We start from the raw sequence: 14,101 nt of genomic DNA on the forward strand, positions 1-14,101 counted from the left end.
CAGCTGGGAGTACAAGTAAAACACATTGGCATGAAATGTAAATACTTGACCTCATCTGAAATTGGCATTACTCAGTTTAGCAGTGTTGACATGAACTTCAGGCTGCAGGCAGACATCCCACAGTGCCCAACATCATGACACAGGATCAAAACAATTACAGCTTAAAAAGCAAACCTACCTGTCCAATACATGGGAACCATAGTCACGATGAGTGGTGGGTACAATGGATGGCAAATGCACTGAGATTTAGATTTGTTGCAGCTGCCAATGTTACAGCTCAGTTGGAAGGGGGAATTAACATGTCAAGAGAGGGATGTGGATGCAGGATGGAATTCACAGGCCAACAGACAATTGGCACTGGACACTCATGCAAAGACCCTGAGCCCCAAGCATATGACACATTCAGTAAGGAGTACCTAAATTTTGAATAACTATTTACGAAACAGAACTTAAAACGATGTAACACACTTATACTAACCTAATCTATCCTAACTATACATTACCCACAACTGGCTCTAACTACCCTATTGTAATCTTACTTATCACATTTAACAACACACTCTAAACATTTGCCCCCCACCCCCTTTATATGACAAGGCACATGCAGGACAACATATATGAACCTTAACATATACTACCTAATACTAAACAAATATATATATATATATATATTTTTTAAATACACAAAAGACCCAAAATTAACTACCACCCACCCACCTACAAACTAACATGTAATAATATAAAAAACAAAATAACTACTTATCCTATCTAAACAACTACCCTACTCTAACTTATCACTAAACCCCGTAAACTCACTACCAAACAGGATGAGGAATGAGGAGGGAGGGGACTGAATTAGGGGTGAGGGGAGGCAAGAGTTCACAGTTTTTCCCTCCTCGGTGTATTTTTAATTGCCTTCAGCCTCCGTGTATTTTTGTCCACCTCCTCCTGAATGGTGTCAAGCTTTTTTAACACCTTCTACATGTCTCTCTGGAGTTCAGCAATTGCGGTCATGTCCATTGCTGCAGGTGTGATGGTCTGTGTTGCAGAGGTTGATGGTGGTGCAGGTGTGGTGGTCTGTGGTGAAGAGGTTGACGGTGCAGCAGGCGGGGCAGATATAACGGTGGCTGCTGTGGTACTGTGTGCAGTTGTGGTGGTCGCTACAACCTTTGTGGCCAACGCCGGTCCCACTTGGCTGAAAGCCCGCCATTCTCCTGTGGCTCACTCCCTTTGATAGCGTCTTGCCATCCTTCGGTACCCACACTCCACATCCAAGATGTGTCGGTATCTCACTGCCCACTTCTGGAAAGCCCTGATTTCCGCTTGATCCATGTTGGCAGCTGTAAAAAGGAGACAGGGAACCATCAGTGTCATCATTGTGTGATGCATGTACAGATGATAATCTAACACTCTGTCTCAATTTGCACATGCAGTCCAAATCACAGTCCAGATAATACAATGTCCCTGATGAATGTAATGGCATTGCTGCCTACCCATCATGTCTTTTATACCACAGTAAAGCACAACAAGAGTTGGACCAAATAAAGTGATCTGTGCATTGATCTAGTGAAATGTGTCACAATGCAAAGGCAGCAACTACTTCACATGGGCCGGGCCGACTAATCTTTATCATCTGAGTCAACTTCAAAGCACACAAGACCAGTGACTTGTAGATGTAATTGTCAGGATGGCATGCAGTTGCTAATCATAAGGGGTCAGTGTTGTTTGGGACACATGCATGCTTAAATGAGATGACTGTCATCTACACTGTGACCATCACATCTACCTACATATATGTTGTTCCCCTACCCTTGTGCCTCAGGGGGGATGGGCGTGCAATACATTATCACAACTGCCGAGGACAACCACAAAGCCATGTCCAATTGTACATGAATTTAGTGAGTGGAACACATGTGAGGAGGGCTGCCACCTATGAATAAGGTATCTATAGGTCATTCACATCTACATTAATGTGTCCAGTTGTGGACAACCGTCAACACCTCATCTGCCAACACAAATCACAAAACACCCACATTAATGCCAGCACACATATGGCCTTGACCTGCATGCACGCCTATTGCATAACACATAGGTGTCACGTAAATGGAGTACAACTTATGGGGCTAGATGCTGGGGGACAGTTACCAATACAGTCCGACATGTACATTACAATACACGGATGCACAATTTTGTGTGGAAAACTGATGCATCACTGTGTTGTGAGAATGAGGATATGACCCAGTGCCAATATACTGACACTGGAGCACTTCCAAGTCACATGTGGGCCCACATGTGGCTAGTAATCACCTTGTTCACACGCTGCTGCCTATTGCGCAGCACAAGACTCCCAAGATGTGACTCTGCCTGTGAATGTCTAACCCTTGCACGGAGCACTATATCAACATCCAGTCAAGTAATATATCAGATCACGTGCCAGCTCATCATATCTTGCAATGAGAGCAACACACAAGAGTCACTCACACAACAGCTGCAATCACTACACAGAACAGACATTATTACACTTACTGGATATGTCTAGGTCCTGAAATTGAGCCAATTGCCTGATGGTATAGGGGGCAGGTCCACCTGTAAGACATGGAAAGAAAATATGTGCGCAATGTCAGATCACTGTACAAACGTGTGGACAACATATCACAGTGTATAACATTTTACATGAGTGAGCTGGTGATCCTGCATGTAGATAGTCCAACAGACATACCACTGCAAACTCACATTGAAGCTGACACTCCAGTGAGTGATAGCCACACATCTGCACACATGCACTGGGCCTAACAATCATGTGGTGCTACAGCCAACTACAACCATTTGTGGCTAATCCATTTTAGATGGTACTCCATGTCATGATTTGTATTTGGCTGACAATTTCAATGACTCTTCCTTGGTGCACTGCAATACAAGTGACTCAGGTATTGCGGCTTGTGCATCAAGGGACACTGAGTTACTGTGTGATGGACATGTGGCTCAATTTTCTGTCTGCTATTATCATGCATTCAGTGGTCCATGACACATGTGGCACAGTTGTATGTGGGCAACAAATGCCCCATTGGCAGTGTCCCCTAAGCCGTGTATGCCCCCTTTGCCAACATAATGGCAGGGATCATGTGTGTGTGTAATGATGACAATGTAGCGCTAAACATTGATTGGTCACTTTGCTGTCCTGATCCAGTGAAATGTGGTATGCTGACAGTGTCTTACCTGATCATCATTGACAGAATGCATGGGCACAGGTGTTGTCATTGCACCTGAAATGTGTGAATAAGGGCCACATGTACGAAGATCATGTTTTGTGAGTCACACATTGCGAGACTTAGCAAATCGCAATTTGCGAGTAGGATAATCTGATGTACAACACTGTCAAAGACACTGTTTGCAAATCACAAATGGGGGAGCAAATGACCTACCTCATGAATTTTAATGAGGTATGTCTCATTTTGCAAAGCACTTTGGGAATGGCGCACTCACAGTGATGCTGGCCTGCTGGGCTCAGCATACCACCATGTCTGTGACTGCTTTCAAATATAGATGTATTTTAATTTTAAAAATGCAGCCTTATTCTATTAAAGGGTAAACAGAAAGCTTGTCAAAAACCAACATTATTACTTTAATTTTTTTTTTTAAACAGACAGAGGTCCGTGGGACCACTGCCTGTTCTGAAACAATTTATTGGCATGCATTCACAAAGGGGAAGGGATCCCATGGGGACCCCTCCCCTTTTGCGAATGGGTTAGCACCAATTTGAAACTGGTGGTAACTGAAATTGTTTAGTGACAGCATTCGCGGTCACCAAACAATCAATCAGCGGACTGCGACTCGCAAATAGAAAGGGAACGCCCCTTCCTAAATGCCACTAGCAAACTCTGTTTTGTGATTTGGCAATGTGATTGCAGAATGGCAAAATTGGGTATGTGCATTGGAATAAACATTTTTTCTTGATGTAAACACACAAATTCTGAAAACTAGGCACTTTGTGACAATTAAAAATAGCTTGGTACATGTGGTCAGTATGTATGTACTATGCGTTGTGTAGTGTCCAACATGTTTTAATGTGCTTTCACTGGAGGGGACATGATACTTCCACACACACAATAGATTCTGATGTGGTGGACCATGGTTTGGTTGTACTAAATGGCCTGGACATCCCATCCAATTAGATATATTTCATTGCAGATTAAATGTAACAGTGAGGCCCTTTGATTTGGCTAAGTGACAATGCACAACACATCTCCAAAAGTTGGCAGCACTGAGGTGTTCAGTTTTGACAATGCACAATTGTCCCATTTGTGACTTGGTTCTAGGCAAACCTTTGCAATTCCCTCTGCCAGTGGCTCATGTGCAACCGTGCACCTACACTACCAAACTTACTCCAGATAACCTGGGTAACTGCCTTGTGGAGGTGGACGTATTTGTGCAGGAAGGGCCATCTCCCTGTACATATTTTATTTTGATGGACAATTGGCTCTTTCAGTGTGTGCAGCAGTGTGCAGTTTGCATTAGTGCCACATCAATATGTGTTCATAGCACAGTCCACTTCCTTATTGCTACATGGCAACAGCACCCCAGGAGCGATGTATGATGTTGGGACTACCTCAGTATTTCTGTGTCACCTACATGTGAGTCAGCATCATCATGCTATATGTCTCATGGTGTTAGACCTGCAGCAACACACATTTCACACTCCTTCCATGCTACATACTGCCTGGGAGGGTGTGGGATTGACTATGTGGCCTAATGTAATTGTAAAAGGTTCATCTTCCAAGTTGTACTTCCAGTGGAGGCCATGTCATTGTCACTGTGTGCTCTGACATTGGTCCCTTGTTGCTCTATAGTGGCAGTTAATGTTTGTGGCAGCCAACATTTGTCCATAGGTGTGTATCCTATTGTGTCAGGGTGCACAACATAACTACCAGTGTCACACCTCAGTGTCATCCTGCCCAAGTGTCAATGTGGTGGTGTATGTTTTGTGTGTCCTACATGGTTGTTGTGCTGTGTGTATATTGCTAGGTTTATGGACTTACCGACAGGAAGGCCATTGCCATATTGTCCATCCTGGAAGTGCTGATTGATTGTGCTGTGGCGGAATATGAAGGAATCATGTACAATCTCAGGATACTTGGCCAAGATGTTGGTGAATAATCCCTGGTGGTCAACTACGGCCTGCACATTGATGGAATGCGTGTGCTTTCTGTACTGGAATGGGTGCTCTGGTGCTGCAGGTGGTATGATCCGGACATGGGTCCAGTCAATTGCACCGAGCACATGCAGGAAGCCATGGATTTGGAAGAAGCCCTGTTTTATCTCCTGCTGCTTCTGCAGGGTGTTGGGGAAGATGATGTGGCGGGATGTGAGGGAGATTATGGCATCTCGGCCTTGGGCAGGAAGGCCGAGAATGAGGGCTGTGATACCCCAGCAACAAGGGCACCCATTGTCTAGAAGGAGCCACTTGCCAACATATGCAGGACAGCTAGCAGCTTGGTCACCGGTGGTATATTGTGTGGTGTCTGCAGGCTAGCTGTTATTTTTTGGCTCAATTTTGGTGCAACAGCTGCTGTATGGATTCCCAGTTCAGCCGATACCGCCGGATGATGTCCTGTTTCCTGAGGACATGGAGGGTTGTCCTGTTGATGAAGACCCTCTCCTGCCTTCTGCGGTGCCTTTGTGGGCCACGTAGGGGTGGTGGTGGCTGCTGCTGTTGGTCCTGTGCTTGGTGTCGTCTTGCAACCTGCACCAGCAGCACCTCCATGGTGTCCTGTTGGTCTGTGAAGTTTCTTGTGTGTGTTTTCCTTAAGTAGTGGTGTGTTTGCCTCATTTTAACGCCAGCCCTGACCTAGGCGTTAAATTTTGACGCAAATCGGGTTTAGCGTCATTTTTTGGGTCCGCCTCCCACCCGTGTGTCATTTTTACCCTGTTGGATAAATATGGCGCAAAGGTGTTTGAGTCATTTTTTGGATGGGAACACCTACCTTGCATCACATTGACGCACAGCGGTTTCCCGCATCCTTAAAATGACACTAACTCTCTATTTTTGGTCCAGCGTCAAAATATAAATATGGAGTTAAGTTTGCACTGGATTTGCATAAAAAAAAGACGCAAATCCAGCACAAACAGAGGATAAATATGTGCCTGAGTGCCTTGGTGACAAATCTTGTGAGAAACCTTGTGAGACTCAGACTGTGCTTTTTAGAGTAAACATTATCCACGTAATTGACACCGAAAGTCCAAAGCCTGTGCCCATGAACTATGAGTATTGCCATCTTTCTAAGTGAGTGAAATAGAACTCTCTGAATGTCTCTTCAAGGCATGTGATGAGAACGGATCTGATTACAAGAGGCATCCTTACTTGTTAATAACTCTTTTATTCACTACAGGTAAAGCTCATTGTCAGATGTTACATATAGACCTATATGTTAGTGTGTAATTCATCAGGTGGGCCTAGAATTAATCATCATCTACCATTGTTCCAGGTCTCCTCCCGGCAGTACCCTCCTTAACACCCTTCCCCTCATCCAGCCACTCTGATCATCTGGTGCCTACATAGAAAGAGTCAGTGCTGCTAGAAGATGGGCATTTGAGGGTACTGCTCCTGAGGAATTCACATCTGACAACTGTGGTGAGATTCAGGGACCCACCATGTACCCCTCTTCAAGTGCAAACATTGTAGCAAGCAGTATCCTTGCATTCGATCCTGGTACAGATGCATTCCCTTTTTTTGAAATAACCATACATAATCAACTCATTCATTGGTTTCAAGTTTATAACCAGTTTCATCTCTTCAGAGTCTCTCTTCATAATTTGGAATAGACTGCTTTATAGAGAAAGGGGTTCATTCGTCTTGGAGGCATGTAAATCTCTTGGTGGAACCCCTATACCAGTGCAAAATCCAGGCATCAACAATAATGTTTGCCAAATTTTCTAAATGGCGGGGCAACCCATCTTCCAAAGTGTGAAATCTGATTCACCATGTTTAACTGTAAAGGAATCTTTTGTATGTTTATGGGCTCCTCTCAAAGGTTTGCCTTTTCCAGCTCGGCTTCTGGTGGAAAAAAAAGGTTGGGCATGCACTTGTTTTCCCTCTGATACTCAACCTAATCTTTTGGGTACTCTACAAAAAAACGAATTTCAGCCTGCCAAATGGTCCCTACCACAGAGTTGCCCCCAACCAGCTCTGTGTACATGCTGATAAACATCAAAACATCAATATTTCCTTTATTAACGAATTGCTGAACAACAAACAAGAAGTAAAGTTCCCTGCTTCTGAGGTGTCCACTGGCTATATAGCATCTTGAAAAGGAAACCCTCTCTGTGCTCTCTTGGATAAACTAAATGGGACACTTAATCCATCCTCCTGGCACTTCTAGATCTATAACCTATTCTGGATCACCTCTCCTGTCATATCCAGTATAATGGGTAATGAAGTATTATGTCCAGGAACAATACCCTGTATATTTACCAGACTGTGTCAATATCCTTCTTTGAAATCTTTGTATACTTATAAAGACATATAAAGCTAAGATGTTTGTGGTCCACCTCTGTTTTCTGCTGTTTCCCTCAATGTCCGAATGAGGACATTCCACTTTCAATCTGCACTGCCCTTTCTGAGGGCTTGAAAAGGCTTGTTTGATGGTATCTCTGCACCTTATCGGAGCCTAGGACCTCAGGTGTTGTATTTTCTTTTCTTTAAGATAAAGCAGCTTTTTTGAGAAATAACAATATCAAAACAGATTAACCACAACTAGAGATATAAGTAAAAAACAAACTTAAGCATACAAACTTGTGAATAAGAAGAGGAGCTGTTAAACATTTTTAGAGATTATAGGGGGAATAAAAGAGGGGAGCAAAGGGGGAAGGGAGGGATATCAAAGAGAAGATAATCCATAGCAACATCATGCAATAAAGAATGAGAATTTAAAATTCCAATATAAAAGTAAAAAAACAAAAATCAATATTAAGAAACAATTTCAGAGAAATATACATCTTATGCAGTTGAACGTTTACAGAAATACAATTATGTAATTATGAACAGCAGTATCTAAAGAAGAAATTAATGGTAACCATTATAATTCTCTATTAACAGATGGCAGTCCAATGAAGCAAAAGCAGTATCTAACTTATGGTAATGACAAACATTATACCACTAAGCTCTATACGAAATATTGGATGAACATTTTCAATTAAGTGTAATTTGTTGAAATGATAGAACCAACATCATTAAAATTATGAAAGTCTGGCTGATGTCCTCGGATGGACTACCTAGAAAATGTGTCAAGGAAGATAATGAAGACTGGAAATGAAAAATTGAGGTGAGTTGGAACCAAACCCTTTCTCAAAAAGAAGCAGTAGGAGGATAAAGTAATAACAGGTGTGTGAGATCCCTATGAGGATGATTGCATAACCAACATTTATCCGTGGAAAATTTAGCAATGGTGGAGGGGGTAAAATAAAGCCTGTGATATAAAATGAGCAATGACTGTGAAGTAGAGGCCGCTCTGGAAATCTTCTGTATCCTATCATGTATTTTGTTTCAGAGAGGGATAGTCGAGGTGCATCCCAAATCCAATTCCCACAAAGTTTCCACCTTAGTTTTAGATCTTTTCGTAGTTCAGGAATGAAAAAGTCTGTAGATAGGCGACTCCTTAGGAATAGAAGTAAGAATAGAACAAAGAGAGAGTGTTGCAATGCTGAAGAAGACAAAAGAGTTGGTAGCAAGTAATGAACATCCAAAATTATTTATGAGGGAAGATATTCAGGCAAAAAAGAGCAAGGGCAATTAAACAATTGTTGGAATCATGAGAAAGAAAAAGGAGCATCACTAGGAAATAAATACTTGACCCATATTATACCCTTTTGTCTTCAGGATTTCCAAAATAATGACTTAATATTAATAGTGATAAGATTGTTATACCAAAGAGGAGAGTGTAGGAAAGAGCTACGAGTTGCAATGTTTGACTGATAACAGGGTTTTAACATCAACAAGGTGCAATTATGTTTAAGAAACGGATAAGCTGGGATAGAGGAGAAGGATAAAACTTCTCTGGAAGAAAATAGGAGAAGATACCAGGGACTCCAACACTGGCCGGAGGGGATCCCGTGCGGAGGGGCGGGGCCAGGAGGCTCAGAGCAGAGGGGCAGGCACTGTCCGGGCACGCTGCCGAGCACGGGGGCCTCCGCAACCCCTGCATCGAGCTGTCAGGAGAATACCCGCCGTCGGACCGCCAAGAGACTCTACTGAGGCCAACAGCCGACAGATAGCCCGGTCTCTTGCCTTGAGTCCATGAGGAGCTAGCACCTGGAGTGCCGAGAGACTTTCCACTGTGGTGGCAGCCGGAATTCCCCTGCGGAGCTCGGGGCTGCAATGTGGGGGGGCTCCGCCGCCGGACCGCAGCCCTTCAGTGGAGCCGGGCTGTGCTGTACAGCAGTTGCATGTCTGTGCCGTGCTGCGTGGGGCAGGTTTTATAGACTGGACACACAACTGGAAGCAGAGTCGGCCGCCGCCCACCTTCTCCAGGGCCTTCCGAATTAGTCCAGAGGGAGACGTAGGAGCCAGGGCAGCGCCAGAATCTAATCGCCGAGGGGTGGAGGTACAGTGCGGGCCGGGAGCAGTCCTGCGACCGACTCTGTTACAGGAGAAACAAGACGGCTGAGGCTAGCCACTGATTTCCAGTCTCCTCCGAGTATCGGAGCTTTCGGGCGAGAAGCTGAAGGTCCGGAGCTGTGTGGTCGGCAAGCCCCGCTGCGGTATCCAGGGAGCAAACTGCCTCCACTAGCCTCCGTCGCCCGTCTGTTGTACCCTCACACCGATCGCCACCACCACCATCTGGAGCTTGGGAGGACAGCGCCCCCACCCCCGCTTCAGGGGCCCCCAGACTCGGGCTCTCTTTTACATTTCAGTTTTGTTTCTGATGAAAACATTGCACAGCGCTTTTGTTCCTCCCCTATACAAATAAACCAGATAATAAAAGAAAAGCAAACTTAATTCATCCTCCAATGTACCTGATGCGCAGGTGGCAGCAACAGTCGGGAGTGGAGCGGATGAAAGGGGGAGGAGCCCACCCCTCTGAGAGCGCTTCAAAGCGCTGAACTTCTTCACGCCGCGCGGGACCCGCAGGTGGCAGCAACAGCCAGAAGTGGAACCCAAGCCAAGGGCGGGCCCGTCCTTCGCCCGTCAGCGATTGTAAGAGGTCAGGTTGGGCCACCCTCCTTTAATCCGTGTTCAGAGGCCCCAGCGACTCGGGTTAATCAGCGAAGCGGTGCAGTTTGAAGATCTGAGAGTACTGAAGGTGAGACGAGTGGCGAGAGTCTGAAGTGTCCCTGTGGGCACCTTGCAAGTAGCTTAGTGGAGGAAGTGGAGGAGGGGAACAGTATACAGCGAGGAAAGTATACAGAAGTGAGAATAGAAGAGAAAGCATACAAGGGCGAGAGATGGGTAGACGGAAGGGGGTGGCACTACAAGACAATTTAAAAACTAATAAAACTTTAGATGGATTTTTACAAAAGGCATTTGGTGCCTTGGACAAAGAGATAGAGATGGTTGAGCGTTGCCTATCCATCTCAACATCCCCAGCTTCCCTAGTCCCCACCCCATCCCCACCTTTATTACAAACTTTTTCACAGTCCCTGTACCTCAAGCAGCCCCAGGGCACCCACCCAGCTTTGCCCCCCCCCCCTCCAGCTGTCCATTTAAAAAATGCTCAGGAGATTACTTCTGTGACCACGGATAAGGCCATTATATCAGATTCTGCCCAGTTGACGCCGGATCTCTCTGCTGGAGCATTTGTACTTGACCCAGAATCTAACCCAAAAGGGAAAAGAAAGCTTGGTGGGGCTAATCTGAGGAATAAACGAGCCCGTACCACGAGTACCAACAACCCGGGTCCTGAAGCTGGGAATGATAGGTCTGCAATATTACAAGAAAGTGCCGTTGGCCATCTGGCGCTTGAACGTATAATGGAGCATATAAGGGAGGAGCTCATTAAGAGACTGCATCCTATTGAAATCCGCCTTCAAGCTATTGAGGAGAAATTAGGAGGGCTTATTATGCCTTATATGCCTGATATTCCCCCGCAAGCTGACACAGAATCTCACTGCCATTCCCTTACTTTGGGTCACTTCTCTGGCACCAATGATAGGACCTCTGTAGATCTGGCTGAGGGCCCTCTGTCATTTAAGGACTGCTGCAACTATTCTTGTCAACCAGAGATGGGTTGGAATGCAAGGCCGCATATCAACCCAGATGACAACTGTCTTAAGGCAGCAGCCACTACTAGGGTAACTGGAGGAGTAGCCCCAATTACTAATATAGCGACTAAATCCACTAAAGCCTTCAATGTTTGTGAGCACCAACAGCAAGGCCCCATTGAGATGGACCTGCAGCCCAGCAGAACCAGTTTTGACAATCACGGGGGTAAGCCAAGAGTTTTATATCTGCCCACGCAATCCTGCCCATATGTCCTTGTTATCACTAATGTTCCTAGACTCTGACCAAATAGTCTGGAAACCTATATTGAGTTGAAAAATAAGGTTACACATTGGTTTCATGTTAATGCCAATTTTGTATTTTGTATGGTACCCTCTATACTAATGGTTAGGAGGGTGGGATTGGTGGGCCCGATTAGAACGGGGGATTGTATTGTTATTAATTTTGACTCACCCGCCTTGGTCCAACAGCTCTCCCTAAACTCATGTAGAGCTGGCCCATCAGTAGGAAGGAGGTGCTTCCTTGTGCAGACTTGCAGCCTTTTATCCCCCAACAGCCAAATGTGCCCCAAGTGGTCTAACACCTGACCTTAGAGGCCCCCCTTATCCCCAAATGCAACATGCTCACCAGTTTGAACGTAAGTACCCATCATCCACCCTCACAGATGTGGATTGACATAAAGCTAGTGCAACACAGGCACCCCAGAGATTCTGAGGCCCGGATTAACTATCAGGGAATGTATTATCCCCAGTGATAATGAGCAAGGAATATCCAGAGTAGGCAGCCCAGACGGAACTTCAACCCTAAATACTGATTCTAAGGGTCCCATGCAAACCACAATGTTAACCCAGAACGACATATGGACCCAGGAAACTAGAAGGAATACGATCGACCCTGAACTTATTGGGGTGAGTGAGATTATTGGAGACAAAGAAGTTGGGGGACTCATTGAGAGTAGTTCATCAATAGCTTTAATGTGTAATATGAACCCTATGAGTAACTCATTTATCACTTCCCAAACTTCGACTGATGCACTACAAGTCCGAGATGATATCTCAGCAAAAATCCTTTGCTGGAATATAGCCAGGCTTGAGCATAAAATGCGAATCCCTGACTGGGGCCATTTCTTAGATGAGCACAAGATATGCTTATTTCAAGAGACATGGGCTTTGAAGCCCAAGTACAGATGTGTTTTCAAAAGCTACTGGGTCCTAGCCTGTAAGGTGACTTCTGGGAGACCTTTGGGTGGTCTACTTATAATGGTTAGTTGTTCCCTTAAGTGCCGGGTTGAAGAAATGGACATGGGCAGCGCTGATATGCAAGGTTTAATATTATCGACCCATAAGGGAAAACCCCTAAACCCCTATTATCAGTAAACATATGTAGTAGGAGTGTGGGCAGTAACTGTAAGTCTGATGCTTTGATTGTTTTAGATAATATTTTATCCAGTAAATCTACCACCCACCATATTATAATTGCAGGGGATTTTAATGCAACTTTTGAGCCCTATTCAGTGGCCCAAGAACTCTATGAAGAAGAGGACATTTACTGGGGTATTCCGCATCTAACATCGAATAAAAGTCTTAGAATGAGCAGAACAGCCTACCAAATTGTTGACATCACACTTGCATACGATCTTCATGCATGTAATGGCCGCTGCTGCTCAGATACCAAACCCCGCCCCACTTTTAGGCAAGGAGCTTATAGTAGCCACATTGACTATTTTTTACTGGACATCTGTTTGTGGAGACATATGGTCGATATGGTGGTAACGAACACAAAGAAAGCGACCACGAACCACTAGTTTTATGTACCAGGGGTCTGCTGCTTATATTAGAAGCCTCTGACTCTAAGGACTATGCACAGCAGCTTGTCAAGACCAATAACAAATGTAATATTAAGTGGAACGCTGTTAATTCCTCATTGGGTTCCCTTACATAGATATATAGCCTATTAGCAGAACGAATGGAGCATATGCTCCGTTTACCTGAGGATGGGGACAGGCTTATGGCAGCACACTTAGAATTATTTAACTCCCTCAAAAAACACTTTATTAAAGAGACGGCTGCCAAAACAAGGAATTAGTGCAGTGAGAGGTGGTTCAACCATTCATGTAGGGAAGCTAAGCTCAAGCAATTGAGGGACTTGAGAAGGGGGGTTAGAGAGTCTATAAGACAATCAAGAGAGGGCTATAAACAGGAACTCATCAAGGCCCGCAGGAGCTGGGAGGAAGCAAGGTGGGCTGTTTTTCTGGATTCCGCAAGAGCTAATGCCACCTCCAAGTTCTGGAAGCTGATTTCAAGTGATAGTGGTGACTCCCGGCCTCTGCCTGGCACCTTAATCCTCCCTGTAACATGGGTAAAACATTTTGGGTCTCTTTATACAGGGGCAGATGCACCAAACTTCAGGGAATCGGTCGAAATTAGGAAACCTGATCCACCCCAATCAGTATCACCTTAGTAGAAACTAAGGCAGCAATAACCTCTTTGAAGTGGGGAAAGGCCCCGGGTCTCGATAAAATCCCTGGTGATCTTTACAAATCGAACCCCGAAATCTGGGCCCCTTACCTGAATTTGGTTTGTAATGCAGTCGCCGCAGGAGCACCCATTCCCCGGACATGGAGGGGAGCCGAGATAGTTCCCCTTTTCAAAAAAGGCAGCTCTAGCGATTCCTCTATCGCCCAATATGCCTACTCGATAACCTCCAAAAACTTTTTGCAAAGCAGATCTTGTTCCACTTAGACGAGTGGATCATAGAGAATGGGGCCATCTCTGATCTACAGGCAGGGTTCAGACATGCGGTCAGTACAATAGACCAGGGCCCTCATTACAACTTTGGCGGGCGGCACTCCTGCTGTGCCATTAACAACATCCCCGCTGGGCCGGCGGG

The sequence above is a fragment of the Pleurodeles waltl genome, chromosome 10 (genome assembly GCF_031143425.1).
Source record: "Pleurodeles waltl isolate 20211129_DDA chromosome 10, aPleWal1.hap1.20221129, whole genome shotgun sequence".
NCBI classification, from domain to species: Eukaryota; Metazoa; Chordata; class Amphibia; order Caudata; family Salamandridae; genus Pleurodeles; species Pleurodeles waltl.